Consider the following 14325-nt stretch of genomic DNA (forward strand, 5'->3'; position numbering starts at 1 on the left):
AGTAATTTGCTTTTTGGATTCAGTTGAATACTGTGTGCCATAAATCGTTCCGTGCGGGGAAATTTGTTGTGTGCGTAAATGTACATCTTTCCTGCGAAAGTTAGACATCTCTGTACACTATGATGTGTGGTTTAGATATGTTGTGCTTTGAAAGAAAACTTAGTTCAGAGCTCGCGCACATATAGTATCGCCTTTTTTGATACTTTTTCAGTGTCCTTTATTTCTCGTTCTTTCGCAAGCAATATATTCACGAATGAGCCAAGCGTTTTGATTAGAATAATCTGCATATTTGTTTTCAAAGTGTTATTACTCCAAATTAGGCTTTATAGAGAGGCTTGTTCTAAAATATCAACTGGTGTCGCTTTAGTTCCTAAACATCTGTAACCTCTTATTAAAATATTCTCTAAATTATCCAACTTTTGTGAGATACAGGTTTACGGCAATTTGAAGAAACAAGTGCGAAAGTACACCTGGTAAGAAAGTGGAAATTTACAGATGCTTGATGCTCGGTCCTGCCCGTACAAGTTGAAGTGGTAGCTGATTCAAGTGCACGCTACTGCTCCTCACCTGTTAAACACTGCTATATTTTTAAACCACGCCACAACTTCACTTTGAAATACTTGCTGCCACGCTTGCCCGCCTGGTGCGAAAAACTGGTTGCAGTGGCCGAGCCCATGCTCTTGTTCGCCCGTAAGAACCGCGCTGATCCCAAGATCGAGCACAAACACCTCGACCTGATGGTGGACCACGATGTGGCCCGGTTTCTGAAGGAGCATGGTCAGTTCAACATGGTCTTCTCGTTCCAAACTTTCCACTGGATGTGCGATCAGTACCATGCGGTACGCAATATTGCCGCACTAGTGGCTCCTGGAGGAGTGATTCCTTCAGTTCTCACACACCCTTGTGCTCTTCGACATCTAAAGCACTCTACTTGAGTCACCACGCTGGAAGAAATACTCGGACGTAAGTCGTTAATTATAATTTTCTTTGTCAAACGTCTGTGAAGAGCTTTAAAACGGTATTTAATTTAAAAATTGTACTGTTTGCTATGCTTTACCTAAAATTGGTCAAATTGCAATGTGTCTTGCCTTTTTTAGGACGTCACCTGTATAGATTTGAAGTTGAACATTATTGCCAGATTCTAGAGCGAGTAGCACATTGCCCTCATTTCCGCAACTGTTTGAAACACCTAAATGAAAAACTTAAAATTGACCTAATTTGGCAGTCTCAACACCAACGCCTTTCTTGAGTCTCCGCTTTGTTCACAGGTTCTGAAATCATTTATGCCAGTGACAGATCATATGGACATTGTGTCACTACGCTGTCATGCTGCTAACCTAGTGAAGGAGGCAAAACTGGTTCTTCTTACTGGCGAAGTGCTACAAACGTCGGCAGCCATGCAAGCGAGCGTACAAGAAGCTGGTGGGTATATGGGCTACCTCGCGTTTTTGTGCCTTACTATAGCAATGCTTCGACGTCGTGTTGGGAACTGTATTTCCAGGTCATGCCTAATGGTTACGGCAGTACTTTTCCATTGAAAACTCTTTGTAACAAAAAGATTTTAAAAACAACTTCTAAAACCGTGAAATCTGCGAAGGAAAAAACGAGACCATCAATATGTTGCTTCAATGCTTGTTAAACCAGCGGAGCGTATGGGCAATAGTGCATAGACAAGTATTTGATATCCTAGAAGGAGCAAGGTTAAGTACTGACCATGTTCAGTTTAAACTCTAAATGCCGTAGACCCTCAAGGCGTGGTTACATAGGCGAACCATGTATTAGGCTTTGAAGCAGCAATTGGTTAAATATTTGCAGCGTGAAGTGATGGTAGTCAAAAGGCACAAACGTCGTATTCTATATGCCAGTTCTTTTTTTAACTCAATCTGGTCGATCGATGCTTACAGCATTTATTCCCAGGAGCCAGTGTAGAGTTTGTACTTCACGAACGCATCTTCTAAGGAAAAGTTACAAAAAACCCCGATTGAAGCATCAAAAGACATCGATTAACATAAAAACTGCCTCAAGCCCGTTTGTTCTCGCTTGAAAAATTTTACAGAAACTTTCTCACATCACCCGGTATAATCACAATGTTGCTGGCTCGTATTTCTAAACATGGTGTGGTGCGATTGGACAATAATGATGTCTCAGCTCTCACGGTTTTATTAGTATGGCAATGATTTTAAAAGGCATGACGTACCTACAATAACATCAATCGGACAAGATATATGCCTCAGAAAGCGGCAGTTGGCCCCTTTTCTGAATGTCTCATGCCTGTATATCTTTACCAACCTAAAACGTGTGCACGCAAGCGGGTGGAAGAAAATGCAGTAGTAGCAGGTAAGTCACCGAACACTTCCGGAGAAACCGCTGCCTGATTGTGCTATAGTCTAGAGCAAATAAATATCCTTTGCCCACAGTTCCGAACTGCTTCTGTATATTGACTGGAATATTTCAATTGGCATTGGTGGCGTCTTGCTAAAAAATTAACACTGTATTTCACCAATGGGTAAAATCAATCCGACAGGCAATTTTTTTACTGGTTTCCGCCTACTCAGCAACGCACTTTCTAGAATTGAATTTCACTCATAAGCACGCACTGGCATTCCGGCAAAGGGTCAAAAAACTGTCCTCACAACCACAGTGAGTGTGCCCCTATCTGGGCTTCGCATCCATCAATGACAAACGAGTGATTTCTATCAGCATATTTGTCTCTATATCATATTTGTCGCTATACCAACGCCTTCTTCTCTCGAAGTCTTTCCCGCTACCCGTTCTCTTTGTTTCATGGTGCGCTGCACAACATGTCTGTTTTCCCTACATAACCCTTCAATGGGTAAATAATAAGAGAAAAATAAATTTCGGATACGACAGACTAGAATATAATTAGTGGTACATGTTTGCCCAGGAAAATTCGCAAGGTAGATGTCTTCATATATTCTCCCCGTTTTAATTTCTGGTCTTTCAATATAGATTTCTACACTAGAGCTAACCCGGTTCATCGTTTGATCACCGAAGAAGAGAAACAGGAGCTTCGGAAGTTCACCTATGGCTTTCTCGTCGCATTGTCAAAGCAGGATTCTGGACGGCGCTTCAAGGAACAACAGATGCTTGTGATTCATGCATACAAGCCAAAAATGTAAAATAGTGCTGTAATTTGCTTTGTTAGAATGCTTAGTTCGGTACTGTACATTTCGCGTTTCAAAAGAAAAGTGCTATAATAAAGGTTTCGGTGCAAACATGTGGAAATAAATTCTCTGCTGGCACATAATTTACAAACGTTTTTGTTGAATATGAACTTTATCACCCCGCCCTTAGAGGTGGCTATAAAAATCTCCCTTACATACGTTGCCCATTCCAATATTTTTTTCAAAATGTTTTTTCCCATACCGCAACCTAGTGACAGTCAAAAAATTCGTTAAGGGCTTCATGCATAATGTAATAGAGCGAGGGGGAGCAGAAGGGAGTACTTTTCCTACGTACATCGAAATTGGAAATGAAATCCTGATTTCAGGACCGCATTGCAGACTGGTGTGCAATAGTTTTTGCAGCAGCCGAAGCTGAGATTAGGGAATGTTGCTGGAGAGCATCTTTCTTCACTGCTGACTGGAAGGGCGCGCGATTTGGGTTTTCTAGAGATTTTCGGAAGACTAATAACATGTGGTACAGGGTGCACATGGACGAACAGTATTCGTACAGCGGGAAGTGTCAACAACGAAAATAAATCAAGCAGTTTTATGTAGAACAAAAGTTTGTAGTGGAGCCGGACACGTTGCTTCTGTCGCTTTGTTAGAAATTTATTTGCAGGTGTACAGGTGTTTTGTTGGTGTTCTTTTTGGTGTTTATTGTAATGGGAAAGAAAAGGAGGCGCAGTCACTACTGAAGGGCCTCGGAGTGTCTAGCGAGATATATCTTAGACGATTCTATTTGTGTCGTGTTGCCCCGGACGGTTGGTGGGATGGGCGTCATAACAACCTTTACCTTTCCATCGGGTGCCTCCTTCAGGAGATGTCTTGAGCCCTGTTTCAAATTTCACCAACAAGGATACGTTGACTTGCCTGTTGTTACTCCATTAGAATGGTCTCCGCATTTGTCCTGGAGGTGGCCAGAGCCATGGTCGCGTCAACCGCCTGTGAGTGGTTGTGAAGGGCAAGGTGATGGAACTGATGCGACCCACTTTTCAAGTTACTGCGGCAGTCAATGCTCCGCTTGTCGATCTGAGTCGTTTGTCGCGAGTGCGTGCTCCTGCCTCCCTTCTTCATTCAAGGTTAGTACTGGAAACCTTGCGTTGGAGATAGGCAACGTTGGTGCTTATTTTTATCTGTAAAGGTACGTCCTGTAGTTGCGGTAATCTTCCTTCAGGGGATGTTAAGGGCTTTGGGCTGAGAAGACCTCCTCAGCAAGGTCTTTCCTAGACGAAGGCACTTGCGGCTGAAGATCACCTCGACTAGTTCGGCAGCAGCATTAAACGCCTATTGGTGGAGGAACTCCTCACGGCCGACCAACTGAGGGATATGACGTGAGAATGATGTTTTCCGGATGAGGGAGTCGATCCTTGCCTAGAAGCATAGTCTAAGAGACCATCGGGAAGAGCATAGGTTACGCGCGAAATAAAAAAGCCTAGACCAGGGAAGAGGGTCTCTACCTCATCTATTCCTCGCGAATATTTAGCAAAATGAAGCCACATCAACCATCAGTTTGGCCCATCAAACAAATGAAAAAGGCTCGCACTAACGCTTTACACATGATGCCAGCGAAGCTGTACGCGACCTTCATTTCTATCGTCATGGTTTATGTTCATAATTGCAGCCGACTGGCTTCTGCGCTGGTGCGGCAACGACCGTGAGTCCATCATTCTTTGCATAGTATGAGCGTCCGTCGTTTTGTATGTGATATTCTTTGGACATCACACCGGGCAGGCGTACGCTATGACCTGTCTTTCTCGTTCCCAGTACCAGTTTCATGATAATGAAGATGCAGGAGTCATTTTTGGCCAAACTTGGCCAATCCGCAAGTGCGTATCTTTGGCTTGCAAACGTGCGTCGTTGAAGCTGGACGGCCTCCGCTATGCACGGCCAGATGAGCGCTAGGCATTTTCTTGGTTTTGATAACTGCCGGCTGATTGCCGCGAAGCCCGTGGTCGCGTGCGCTTGCTCGAAAATTTGTCGGTATTTTTAACCGCCGACACGAAAATGTGCGATTTTCTAAACAGCTTGTCGTTTTAACACTTTGGAAACTGAAATACTCATTAATTTGTACCAAGGTAACCACCAAATGTATAAAAAAAATCCCTCAGAAAACGTCACTACGTTGTCTAGGCTACATTCCCAAAGTTGTGTAAACATGCCCTAATAGCGCGTGCTGCCATCGGTGAGAATCCCGTGATTTCGAAGCCTTGTACTATACTTCGAACTAAACAGCTGATAATGTTTGTACTAGTGCTGTTACACGGGCGCCATTACCGCAACCAGAAGTTGGGATCCTACGTCTTTGACAAACTTATCAGGCGTACAAACAAACAATTCGAGGCAATCGTAAAGTGATGTTGGGCATATATTACGTGGCAGTTCCCGCGATAACATATATTGACAACATTAACAGCACAAGAAATACCATGGCAGTAGGTAGCGGCGAAATTAAAGCGGATACTTCATGCACTTTGGTCCTTACTCCTCTTTTTCATGAGATCATACGGATTGTCTTTATTGCGGGCATTAACAGTACAACGCCTTTCACAACACCTAGGGGGAGCAAGCAGAGTCTCGGCGCTGGCTGTAGAGGAGACTCCGCGGTGAGTGAAAGGGATTATGTTGTGTAACGTAGACGTAATTTGCGGGCATCGGAGCTTAAATTGGGTATAGCAACGAGAGACATCTTCTAATATCCCATAATGAACTTCATGCAGTATACGATAGGGGCGGCACTATCGAGAACAAGGTTTTGACATAAGCCCGAAGATAGAAATGGGGTTCAAAGTAGCACCAAGAAGCCTGGATCAAAACACACCGGATGGGGCTGGAGTTCGTAGGTGCAATTTTGCCGTGACTGCAAAGTATATCGACAGCATGGCCAATTTTTTATTAAAGCTAAACCAACGCTATGGCGGCTAATTTTTACGTGAAAGTACATAAACCTGTTGGCGCAGACGGCACCAGCGTGTCGTGCGGATTAGTCGGCTCGTTCTAAATAGCAGATAAAAACCGGAATAGCTGGCCGTGACTTCGTGAAAAAAATTACTGGCGAAGGTGACATAGGATAAAACAATATCCCAGTTGCCATGATCCCCACACACCTAAAATGACGACACATCAATCCGAGTAGGATTAGGACACTCGGTGGGTCCTTTGGTCTAAGGATGACAATCGGTTCGCACCTTTGGTTTTTTGAAAACCATATAACAATATCTGTGACGTCTGTGTAAACGAATATTCGTCAACTTGGTATTCCAGTTGGCGAGGAGCAGCTTAGCAAAGGGTAAGACCTTGAAGTTCGAAATCTCACGCATGCCTTGCACAGCTTGTTCGATGTGCATGTGTAGTGAACCGCGTATTGTAATCGACAGCAACGGTGATCCAGGGGTTTGTTACCCGGAACACGGGAAAAGACCCAAGTACGTCGAGTCCAACACAGGAAAGGGTTTCTGCGGGGGTATTAAGCGGCATCAACTGGCACGCCAGTAGCATGGTGAGCCCTTTACGACGTTAGCACACAACGCAAGCGGTCAGGCAATGCCGGACCGAGCGATACAAGCTAGTCCAAATAACTGATATGAACTTCCCCCCAAAAATCACGTATGTTAGCCTTACCGTGTCTCTACTGGGGATGTCGGCTTCATTGGTGTTAAACCAATCCAGGGTATACCTTTAAAATAGACGACATTGGGCAACATCACTTTTTATTCCATTGAATGTGGCGGCTGATACACTCGTGGATGTGCATCCAGTCCTTGATGTCAAAGCATTCCTTGCTATAGAACATTCTATAATCGCCAGGGCAAGCAAGGACGGGGACAATAAGGTTGGTCGTAGCCACTCTCACTAGCGGATCACTGGTACAAGGCACCGAGAGGTTGTTAATGTTGACTTGGGATACTTACAGCACCTTACCACAAACAATACCTGGTAGTAGACGCGAAAGATATATTTACCATTTACAGTAACAGAATCACCGTGACAGGAGTCACCGGCCCAGCTGAAACCTCCATACCCAAAGTCGGGCTGTTTTGTATCTTTTCCTGGGATTATGGGGCTTGTCACCATTGTGGGCATTCACAATGCGACACGCTTCATTATATCGGAAATATGAGTTCTTGGTCACCAAAATTATCCTTGAATATAATTTTGATAACCTCGCTTTTCTATTGTTTCCCTCCAATGCCTTAAATCGAACCATACCCACGCTCGCATACCCAGGAACGACAGAACACCACATGCCGCGGTTGCTCAATGGCAAAGGTGTAAGGCAGACCCCAATATTTGGGGTTTTGATTACCAATCACGGCGGCCAAGTATAAGAATGATAGTCCTTCTCGGGCTATTTAACGTAGAAATTTTGGTCCATCGGTATGTCTATCTCTCTGTCTCTGACTGATTCATTCTCCCTGCCAAGGTGAAACAAGAGATGTATACCCACAGCATAATATATACCCACATTATATAACCACAGCATATACCCACATTATTTATTTATTTGAAGTGCTCACCAACAGCACAGGGCCTTCTCGGGTGATGCACCGCACACATAGGTACGAAGAATACGAACACGCAACATACATAGATGCATGGGTACAAGGAATACAAACAGTACAAATATGGGCAGCGTATAAATCAAAAATTGGTAAATGTGGAAGTGCAGACAGATATATACAAAAGTGTAGTGTTATCAAAGGAGACACAAACATTTTTGAACTGTAAAGGCTCGGAAGACGTGTCTGGAGTATGCACAGGAGAACACGTACGAACATGGGCAAGGTAGCGCTGTATGTGAGGAAACACGAGAGCAGGGAGAGAAGTGCAGGAGCGACCTCTCCACAGCATGCGTATTCAAAATATCATACATTTCAGAGAGCGCTTAAACAGTACCAAATCGCTGCAAAAAACGTCTATAGGAGATAGAAACAGACTGTTATAGGTGAGCTGGCACCGGCTGGATGGTGCCAAACTCATTGATATGTCTACATCAAAGCATCCATGCGGCCGTAGTGGTCTCCTTGGCACTCGCAGATGGACAGAGCTTACGAGGCAAGGGCAGTCGAAGTTCGAGTGAATACAATTAAACAAAAAAACCAGGTCGCGCCTGGAGCGCCTCGCTGATAGCTCATCTAAATTCAAGATCTTCAGAAGCCCACCGTGCTCATATCGGCTCATAGGTGAGTGGCGAGAAAATACGGTTCTAGTAAAGCGCTTCTGAATCCTTTCTAGTCGAAGGGAGGACGAAGGGCTTAAACAAATCCAAATTGCACTAGCAAAGTCGACCTTGGGCAAAATGAGAGCGTGATACAGTGAAACAAAGCATGATCGGTCGGTGAAATCCCTGGTCGCGCGGCAAATTACGCCAAGCGTACGGAGAAAGGAGTTAGTCAGATCACATTCGCGTTAAAAAGCAGTTTCGCATCCATCATTACGCCAAAATCGCGCACTACGGTAGCGCGTTTTACTGGTTCACCGAGCAGCAAGTACGTAAAAGTGAGCGGGGAAGACTAGCGAGTGTATCATATTACCATGGTTTTCGAGATGTTAAGTTTTAAATAGTTGCAGTCACACCATGCAGAAACTGCTTTTATGTCATTTTGCAGCAGTACACGATCGTAAGGTGAAGAAATAGTGCGATACAGCTTCATGTAATCGGCATACTGGGAGAGCGAACAATGCTTAATAGCGGGGTGTATGTCATTAACAAAAATGTTAAAAAGGAGAGGGCCCAGTGTCGAGCCTTGAGGTACCCCTTAGGTCATCGGGAAGTACCGGGAAGTAGCGCCTTCGTAACTAACACAATTGGGCCTGCCTTTTAAGTAGCTGCCGAACCACTGGCAGAGCTCAAGGAAAAGACCGGATACGGACAATTTGCGAAGTAGTAGATCGTGATTAACAATGTCGAAGGCCTTGCTACAGTCAAAATATGCTGTATCTATCTGTTGGCGAGACAGTACTGGAGGGTCCACAGCATAATATAAACGTCTAATTCCGATGTCAGTGTTCGTACTTGTCAATATTGTAGAACAGCTAGAAGACATTTCGCAAATATAAGGCATAAAATCAATATATAGGTGACAATTCCACTGTTCCTCTATTTAAAATCATTGGTTTTTGATTTAGCAAATGAAATACATCAAAGGCCGTCTTCCATCACCTGATGGTGTCCCCGCAAATTTACCTAATGAAGGCATTTACCAATCAAACGGCAACAGCAACGAAAGGTTCCACTAGATAGGATCCACGTTGAGCTTGACACTTTTCTTGAGTCCCCCTCTAGCATGTTCTCTTGGGAGGAATAAGACGGTAGTGGAACAACAAGAGGTTTGAGCGGAAAAATAAATGAGGCATTTTCTTGGCAGGTGCGCCAATCGACTATCGTCTTTTGTTGCATTTAGAACAAAAGGAAATTATATGCGGCCAATTTTTCTGATGGAAGGAAAAACGAAAACGCCTAGGTCTTTCAGATTTTGGCGCACGTTGGGATCTCCAGGTTGAGAAATTTATTGCGAAGCCATCAACCACGGCGCTCCTCACCCTATAGGCAGCGTAGACACGTTGAACTTCAAAATCAATGAAGCAAATCAAAAATAAAAAAGGCATCCTTGCCACGAACATGGCGAAAAAACAACTGTTGAAAAAAAAAACGGTACAAGAAACAATATCTTTCAGATTCCAGGCTACCTGAGCGCCGACCCCTAACCTCGTTTTAAACGACTGTAGCTAAGGAGGCTTGTAGCTAAGGAGGAGTATTACCGAAGGACACACATTCGTGCCTTGTTAACAGGTTATACTCCTTTACGTGCAGCCCGCGCTGTTACAGTTTGTGTATCCATCATGCACAAAGTTCTCATGTCCGTCTGAATATGTGTCCCCAACAGCCCGTTCAATGTGTAATGGCAGGACGAATTCACCTGGTTTTCCTGGTGTCCCCTAGACTCGTTAGGCTTGAATGGCACTGTGGATGCGAGCTCGAATCTCATTCTGTAGGCACGTCTATGTTTACCAAGTAGACGTTAATGGTATCCTTTTTCGGGTTAATTGTTCACGTTTGTGTAGAAAAGCTTTTTAGTATAATTTCCATCAACCACATAATTTTTTTCTGATTTCAATATTTCACCCGTCGCATGCGTGACGGGACATGTGCCGGCGTTTTTTTGGGCAACCTCTTTAAAATGACACCCGCGTGTTGACTAGGACAATGAAAGCTATGTTCAGCAATTGCAATTTATCAAGATTATATCAATAATATTATGGGGGATCATCCCCTTCGTGGATAGGGCGTACAAAGAGAGAGAACAAATTTTATTAAGTGTAGAGGCCCAAGAGGTCGCCTTCCTCAGGTCAGTACTCAGGACAATCTTGTAGCGTCCAGCGCACTTCAAAATATGTTACGTATATTAGGTGTTAGCACCAGCAGAATGTACAGTCCTGGTACAATCTACTCTGCTGGGAAAATCGCCATGCTCCGATAGGATACACTATCGTCATCGCTTCATCTTCATCATCTACGGTTCCCGTATCATAATCACCGCTTCCTGACGGGGTCTGCCTGGGTCCTCGGCTCTCGGAATAAACTGTTCTCCTTCACGAGTAATCGACTCTCTCAAGTGCTGGAGGGTGCCTTCAATCGCGCCGTTTACCTCTCTCGATCACACCACTGGAGCTTCGATCAGGTCGGCGCTTACCAACTAGCCCCATGTAACACGAGAGCAGCAATGATGGCAACAACGCTGCAGTTCCCGTCCAGCCCACCTTTACTGTCACCAGTCCCCAAGGCGAGCCGCCCTTATTCACTGGCCTTCGGGGCGAAGACGTTGAGGAATGTCTTCATGAGTATGAGCGAGATAGCGCGTTTAACCGGTAGAACGACGCATTCAAACTGTAGAGTATGTCCTGGTCTCTGAATAAAGTGGCTAAGACGTGACTCCTTAACCAGGAGTGTTTCCCCTTGAGCGGGGCTCAATCAGGAAGGACATAAGATATTCGGAACATCCTCTGCTCGGTCAGATGCCGCAAAAAAGAAACTTGATACCCGTGTGCAACGCCCGCAGGAGAAATATGCTTCATACACTAAGGTGTTCTCGCGCTATGCCGCCAGTTTGACAAGACATGCCTGAAACGGAAGAGGTATGCTACATACTGAAAGGAATCGCTTATTTTTTCTTTAATGCTAGGGCGATTCTCAATCTCACTACCATTGCCAATGTGCGAACGATCAGTCAGCCTTTGAGCCATCTCCAGTTCATCCGAATTCAAAAAGACACATTTCCCGCCTGCCCCTGTTACTACGCCGAGCTCCAAACTCGGATTCGAGACCTCATCCGTGAAGAGGTGCATCAGCGTGACACACCCTGCTCTAAGAAAAAGCGCGGTCGCGCACCTGGGCTGCGTGACACGATCATAGAGGAGCTGGTGTCCATGACAACTCTTCCTCAGCCATGTCATTAGGCCCCGATTCACATGCCGATTTACTCAGAGGCCATATCCCGATCACCTATTCTCAGGGAGCAGATCGTATACCCACCCTCGCACAGCTACTTTACCACCCTTTGTGCGCCTTCAGCCACACCACCTTTCCATTTAACTTGGCGGGCACCGCACCCTATTAGCGGCCGGCCCGTCTGCTACTACTATGGCATAATAGGGCACATTTCTGGCTTTTGTCGGCTACGCCCATTACGAGCGAGATAACCACTTCAACAACGCCCCTCGCCAGCATGTGTACTTGTCACATCCACCTTGCTCTGCGCCCCTAATTTATTCCGAGCTCGGACCTCCCTGACTTCTCCTGAGCGACCACGGAAAAACATTTCTGTCGGATAACCTTGCGGAAGTTCTTTGTGCCGCGGACACTATTCACAAAACTACGTCTTGTTATCACCCTTAAACGAGTGGTTTGGCTGAGCGTTTTCATGGAGCACTGTCCGACAGGCTCTCTTGGCACATCCTATATACATATAATAATATATATGTATATATGCATGTGTGTGTGCTTGTGTCTGTGTGGGTGTGGGTGTACGGTCTAGGAAGAGAAGTTTCCAATGGTTGTGACAAAATATCAAAAAGTAGAGGCCATAGCATGTATGTTCTCTGACGTTCGACTACAGGACGAATCTCCATCGGAGTAACAGGTACAGAACAGTTGAGCGCGCTTTCAAGGTTGCGTTTGGTGATAAAAGGTGCGCTACAGTGCGCATGGTTTAAAAACATTATCCTCCTCAGACCTGAGAAAATTCCCTCAAACAAAAAGCTTAGTTTGGTGGTTTTTATTACTTGTTTGGCCACCAAAAACACGATAAAAATTGTTGTTACAGTATTGTTATTCAAAGTACTATAAAACGCATGTCCACACCTGTGGGCACTGGGTCTGTGTTGACGTATTTCTTCATGCATGAAACTCAAAGAAGCAGTTCCTGCCGATTTCGATGCAGAGGTAGATATCGCACCGGGAGCATCGGTGTCGAGTCTTCATATTACAGCCCGGCTCGCGGCATCTTGCTGCATTTTGCAAGTCGTCTTTCAGTGGCAAATGCATGGCGTCTTTCTTTCGGAAACCTACAGGAGGCAGCTCCTTCACCCGCTTCCTTGGAACCATGACGACTCCATCCTCATCGTTGGAAGCAAGGTCGGTGGCCTTCTCTGAAATGAGAGTTTCAACTATGCAGAGCTTGAAATCGAGGTAGTCCATGACGCTTCTTTTGGGGAGCCCTTGTGCCAACTTGTCGGACCTGTATTGTAGCCAAGAATTCACACAGGCGAGGTCCATCATGTGCAACATTGTGCGCATCGTCCAGCGGTTGGTGCGGCTTCTTTGGCTGTAGAAGGAAAGCATGCGGTCGGCTAAGTCCAGTCCCCCCATTTTCTCGTTGTAGTGTTTGACTACGGATGGTCAAGGCACGTCCAAATATTTCTTCTCTTTTTTGCACCACCTTTTGCATGTGTCTGTTGGCTCTATTCCAAAGGCAGCTGACACCATTGCAGTGGGCTTCTTGTCAACCCACTTTATGCAAGCCACCGCGTTGTCTGACCTGGTCCTTTGGTCAGCTGTGCCTCGTGGGCTCTTCATGATGTCTTTGTCGCTGACAAGGCTTGCGTCTTTTGGGAGCCTGTTTTTCATTACCGTCCCAGTGGTGAAGATGTTCTTCTTGACCAATTCTTCCACGAGGGAAACGGAGGTGAACCACCTATCAAAGTAGACTGTGGAGCCAGTGGGCACAGTTTGTACTAGAGCCAGAACAGAGTTCCCAGACACGCCAAGACCCATGTCAGAGAATGTCTCCCGGCCCTTGTAGATGGCAAAATCGTATATCACTCCATCTCTGCCAGCGAGGACAAAGTTCTTGAGTCCCACTGCATTTGGCTTGTTGGGCACGTATTGCTTCATACCACACCTGCCTGAGAAGGGTGTGATCTGCTCGTCAATGCAAAAGCAATTTGGCCTTTCCAGGGCCAAGCATCCTTTCGCACCATCTCAACAAAAACCGCAACTTTCCATAGTCTCTCTTTCGCTGTGTCTTCATCAGGGATGTCCGCTTGCCGCTCACAACAAAGATTAGACCTTATGAGAAAGAACCGGTCTCGAGACATTGCATCAGTGACGTTGCCAACGGCTAGACCTCTATTCCAAAAAAACCGGATTCTTGGAAACCCGATTATTCCCATCATCATGAAGCAGCCAAAAAATTTCTTGACATCTTCTGTGGTGATCTTTGCGACTACTCCGCGCTCCTGAAGTATCCGACGGTTTGTGTTTTCTGCCATCTGTTCCAGAACAACGTCTTCAAAGTATTGTCTTCAATATCTGGCAGGTTATTGTCAGGTGGAGATGTGGCTTTTTTCCAAAGCGTGGGTGGAGGATGAACACCGTTCCCCGGAACATCATCATCATCACTTCCTGACTGCTCTTCGTCGAAATATTTTGTATCGACGTTGTAAGCGTCATCCACGTGGTTTTCGTCCTCCGATCCCGAAATATCAGAGTTTTCGGCATCACAAATTGTCAGCAGGATTTCCTCCGCGGTTTTGTTAGACAAACCTGCGATAAAAAAAAAGGTGGGCTCTAATTTTGCACCAAAATTTGATAAACTCTAATCACAAAAACACGCGGAGCCGACCTCACAAATTCAACAAAAAA

This window comes from Haemaphysalis longicornis, unplaced genomic scaffold (assembly GCF_048455015.1).
Source record: "Haemaphysalis longicornis isolate Haplotype H1 unplaced genomic scaffold, Haemaphysalis longicornis Haplotype H1 scaffold_6, whole genome shotgun sequence".
NCBI classification, from domain to species: Eukaryota; Metazoa; Arthropoda; class Arachnida; order Ixodida; family Ixodidae; genus Haemaphysalis; species Haemaphysalis longicornis.